General features: G+C 35.1%; 1 non-coding gene across 1 annotated transcript; it reads left to right on the top strand.

The window, feature by feature from the left end:
- Nucleotides 1-239: 239 nt before the first annotated feature.
- On the top strand, nt 240-347 carry LOC130955230 (small nucleolar RNA R71). The gene has a single exon (XR_009076678.1). It is a non-coding gene; the product is annotated as a small nucleolar RNA R71 (small nucleolar RNA).
- Nucleotides 348-5,626: the final 5,279 nt, after the last annotated feature.

Raw genomic sequence — 5,626 nt, forward strand, 5'->3', positions numbered from 1 at the left:
GCCAATATGGCATTCAGAGCATCAATTTCAAGAACTCCCTTATTTTGAGGCGTCCCATTGTTCGCGGAATTCCTCTCAGAAGTATACATGAATTGGTTATTTGCAACCATGTCAATGAGTTCTTGAGCTTCTGCAGACATTTTCTTTAGGTGAATGGATCCACTTGTAGAATGGTCCAATGACATCTTGGAGAACTCAGATAGACCATAATAGAATATATCCAGAATGGTCCACTCTGAAAGCATGTTAGAAGGACACCTTTTGGTCATCTGCTTGTATCTTTCCCAAGCTTCATAGAGGGATTCACCATCTTTTTGTTTGAAAGTCTGAACATCCACTCTAAGCTTGCTCAGCTTTTGAGGAGGAAAGAACTTAGCCAAGAAGGATGCGACCAGCTTATCCCAAGAGTCCAGGCTATCTTTAGGTTGTGAATCCAACCATATTCTAGCTCTGTCTCTTACAGCAAAGGGGAAAAGCATGAGCCTGTAGACTTCAGGATCTACTCTATTAGTCTTAATAGTCTCACAGATCTGCAAGAACTCAGTTAAAAACTGGTAGGAATCTTCTGATGGAAGTCCATGAAACTTGCAGTTCTGTTGCAGTAGAGCATCTAGTTGAGGTTTCAGCTCAAAATTGTTTGCTCCAATGGCAGGGATTGAGATGCTTCTTCCATCAAATTTGGAAGTAGGTGTAGTATAGTCACCAAGCATCCTCCTTGCATTATTATTTTCGGCTGCCATCTCCTCTTCTTTTTCAAAAATTTCTGTAAGGTTGTCTCTGGATTGTTGTAATTTAGCTTCTCTTAGTTTCCTCTTCAGAGTCCTTTCAGGTTCAGGATCTGCTTCAACAAGAATGTTCTTGTCCTTGCTCCTGCTTATATGAAAAAGAAGGGAACAGAAAATAATAATAGGGATCCTCTTTACCACAGTAGAGAGATTCCTTTATGTTAGTAGAAGAAGAACGGAATAGAAGAAGGAAAAAGTAAGAATCCAAACACAAGGGTGAAGATAGATTCAGATTCTTGAGATGAAGAGAAGTGTTAGTAAATAAATAAATAAATAGAAGAAGATGAGGGGGAGAGAATTCGAAAATTAATTTTGAAAAAGGGTTAGTGATTTTCAAAAATTAAGAGAAGAAATAAAATTAAAATTAAAATTTGAAACAATTAATTAATTAAAAGAATTTTGAAAAAGAAAGAGATGATTTTCGAAAATTAGAGAGGGAAAAGTAGTTAGGTGGTTTTGAAAAAGATAAGAAACAAATAAAAAGTCAATTTGTTAGTTAAAAAAGATTTGAAAATCAATTTTGAAAAGATAAGAAGTTAGAAAAGATATTTTGAAAAAGATTTGATTTTTAATATTAAAATTTGATTACTTGACTAACAAGAAACTATAAGATATGATTCTAGAATTGAAAGAATGAACCTTTCTTAACAAGAAAGTAACAAACTTCAAATTTTTTAATCAATCACATTAATTGTTAGTAAAGTTTTCAAAATTTTGAAATAAAGATAAGAAAAAGATTTTGAAAATTTTAAAAATTTTGAAAATAATAAAAAATGAAAAAGGTTTGATTTTTGAAAAAGATTTTGAAAAGATAAGATTTTTAAATTTGAAAATTTGACTTGACTTATGAGAAATAGCTAAGTTTTAAAAAAATTTTGACTAAGTCAACTCAAATTTTCGAAATTTATGAGAGAAAAAAAGAAAAGATATTTTTTTTATTTTTGAATTTTGAATGATGAGAGGGAAAAACATAAAAATGACCCAAAACATGAAAATTTTTGGATCAAAACCAATGATGTATGCAAGAACACTATGAATGTCAAGATGAACACCAAGAACACTTTGAAGATCATGATGAACATCAAGAACATATTTTTGAAAAATTTTTGATGCAAAGAAAACATGCAAGACACCAAACTTAGAAATGTTTCATGTTTAGACACTATGAATGCAAAAATGCACATGAAAAACATCATACCACACAAAACAAGAAAATTTAAAGATCAAACAAGAAGACTTACCAAGAACAACTTGAAGATCATGAAGAACATTATGAATACAAGGATTTTCGAAAAATGCAAGAACAAGATGAATATGCAATTGACACCAAACTTAAAACATGACAAAAGACTCAAACAAGAATCACAAAATATTTTTGGTTTTTATGATTTTATGATTTTTTTTGAATTTTCTTTCGAAATTTTATAGGAAAAAGAAAATAAGAAATTCAAAATTTTTAATAAGAATTCCAGGAATCTTTCAATGTTAACCTACCGCTCCAATCCAAGGGTTGGACATGGCTTAATAGCCAGCCAGCTTTAGGATATAAATCTGGCATGCAACAGCGGATACTTCATCCAACTCCATATACATGCCTTTTATGTTGACAAGTGGAAGCCTCAATCCAAAAGAATTTGGATATGCCTTTACAGCCAACCAGGCTTCAACATGTTACCATGAAACTCTAGAATTCATTCTTAAAAATTTAGAATAATTTTTGAAAACAAAAGGAAAAATTTTTTTGAAATAATTTTGAAAAATAATTTTTTTTTGGAAAATAGAACAAAAAGAAATTTACCTAATCTGAGCAACAAGATGAACCGTCAGTTGTCCAAACTCGAACAATCCCCGGCAACGGCGCCAAAAACTTGGTGCACGAAATTGTGATCTCTAATAATGGCATTCAACTTGGTATGCGCATCTACTAACTCAGCACTTTCTTCACAACTTCGCACAACTAACCAGCAAGTGCACTGGGTCGTCCAAGTAATAAACCTTACGTGAGTAAGGGTCGATCCCACGGAGATTGTTGGTATGAAGCAAGCTATGGTCATCTTGTAAATCTCAGTTAGGCGGATTTAAATGATTATAATGGTTTTCGAATAATAATAATAAATAAACAGAAAATAAGGATAGAATTACTTATGTAAATCATTGGAGATGCTTTGTCTCTGTTGGATCTCTGCTTTCCTACTACCTTCCTTCAATCCTTCTTACTCCTTTCCATGGCAAGCTGTATGTAGGGCATCACCGTTGTCAATGGCTACATCCTATCCTCTTAGTGAAAAAAGTCCAAATGCTCTGTCACGGCACGGCTAATCATCTGTCTGTTCTCGATCATGTCGGAATAGAATCCATTGATTCTTTTGCGTTTGTCATCACGCCCAACAATCGTGAGTTTGAAGCTCGTCACAGTCATTCAATCCCTGAATCCTACTCAGAATACCACAGACAAGGTTTAGACTTTCCGGATTCTCATGAATGCCGCCATCAATTCTAGCTTATACCACGAAGATTTTGATTAAGGAATCCAAGATATATGCGCTCGGTCTAAGGTAGAACAGAGGTGGTTGTTAGTCACGAGTTCATGGGTGAGAATGATGATGAGTGTCACGGATCATCACATTCATCATGTTGAAGTGCAACGAATATCTTAGAACAGGAATAAACTGAATTGAATAGAAAATAGTAGTAATTGTATTAAAACTCGAGGTACAAAAGAGCTCCACACCCTTAATCTATGGTGTGCAGAAACTCCACCGTTGAAAATACATAAGTGATGAAGTTCCAGGCATGCCGAATGGCCAGCTCTCATGGTCTAAGAACTAAACGTCCAAAGATGTCTAATACAATAGTAAAATGTCCTATTTATACTAGACTAGCTACTAGGGTTTACAACAGTAAGTAATTGATGCAGAAATCCACTTTTGAGGCCCACTTGGTGTGTGATTGGGCTGAGCTTAAGCTCTACACGTGCAGAGGCTTCTTTTGGACTCTGGTTCGTGACGTGTTTCAGGCGTTTGACTTCAGAATGCAACATGGAACTGGCGTTGAGCACCTGTTTGCGTCATCTAATCTCGAATAAAGTATAAACTATTATATATTGCTGGAAAGCTCTGGATGTCTACCTTCCAACGCAGTTGAGAGCGGGCCATTTGGAGTTCTGTAGCTTCAGAAAATCCATTTCGAGTGCAGGGAGGTCAGAATCCAACAGCATCAGCAGTCCTTTGTCAGCCTTCTTAACAGAGTTTTGCTCAGGTCCCTCAATTTCAGCCAGAAAATACCCGAAATCATAGAAAAACACAAAACTCATAGTAAAGTCCAGAAATGTGAATTTAGCATAAAAACTAATGAAAACATCCCTAAAAGTAGCTAGATCTTACTAAAAAATACCTAAAACAGTGCCAAAAAGCGTATAAATTATCCGCTCATCACAACACCAAACTTAAATTGTTGCTTGTCCCAAAGCAACTGAAAATCAAATAGGATAAAAGAAGAGAATATACTATAAATCCCAAAATATCAATGAATATTAATTCTAATTAGATGAGCGGGACTTGTAGCTTTTTGCTTCTGAACGGTTTTGGCATCTCACATTTTCCTTTGAGGTTTAGAATGATTGGCATCTATGGGAACTTAGAATTTCAGATAGTGCTATTGATTCTCCTAGTTTAGTATGTTGATTTTTGAACACAGCTACTTTTATGAGTCTTGGCCGTGGCCCTAAGCATTTTGTTTTCCAGTATTACCACCGGATACATAAATGCCACAGACACATGACTGGGTGAACCTTTTCAGATTGTGACTCAGCTTTGCTAAAGTCCCCAGTTAGAGGTGTCCAGGGTTCTTAAGCACACTCTTTTTGCTTTGGATCACGACTTTAACCACTCAGTATCAAGCTTTTCACTTGGACCTGCATGCCACAAGCACATGGTTAGGGACAGCTTGATTTAGCCGCTTAGGCCTGGATTTTATTTCCTTGGGGCCTCCTATCAATTGATGCTCAAAGCCTTGGATCCTTTTTACCCTTGCCTTTTGGTTTTAAAGGCTATTGGCTTTTTCTGCTTGCTTTTTCTTTTTCTTTCAAATTTTTTTTTGCCAAATTTTTTTTCGCAAGCTTTTGCTATTCACTGCTTTTTCTTGTTTCAAGAATCAGATTTATGATTTTTCAGATTATCAATAACATTTCTCTTTGTTCATCATTCTTTCCAGAGCCAACAATTTTAACATTCATAAACAACAAGATAAAAAATATGCACTGTTCAAGCATTCATTCAGAAAACAAAAAGTATTGTCACCACATCAATATAATTAAACTAATTTCAAGGATAAATTCGAAACTCATGTACTTCTTGTTCTTTTGAATTAGGAACATTTTTCATTTAAGAGAGTTGAAGGATTCATGGAATTATTCATAACTTTAAGACATAGTTACTACATACTAATGATCATGAAGTAGAGACACAAAACATAAACAAACATATAGCATAAAAACCGAAAAAAAAACAATAGAGAAATAAGAACAAGGAATGAGTCCACCTTAGTGATGGTGGCGCTTTCTTCTTGATGAACCAATGATGTCCTTGAGCACTTCTATGTCTCTTCCTTGCCTTTGTTGCTCCTCCCTCATTTCTCTTTGATCTTCTCTAATTTCATGGAGAATGATGGAGTGCTCTTGATGTTCTACCCTTAATTGATCCATATTGTAACTCAAATCTTCTAGAGAAGTGTTGAGTTGTTCCCAATTTTTGTTGGGAGGAAAGTGCATCCCTAGAGGCATCTCCGGGATTTCTTGGTGATGAGCTTCCTCACGCGTCTATTGGGATCCTTGAGTGGGCTCT

The sequence above is a fragment of the Arachis stenosperma genome, chromosome 1, assembly GCF_014773155.1.
Source record: "Arachis stenosperma cultivar V10309 chromosome 1, arast.V10309.gnm1.PFL2, whole genome shotgun sequence".
Lineage (NCBI taxonomy): Eukaryota > Viridiplantae > Streptophyta > Magnoliopsida > Fabales > Fabaceae > Arachis > Arachis stenosperma.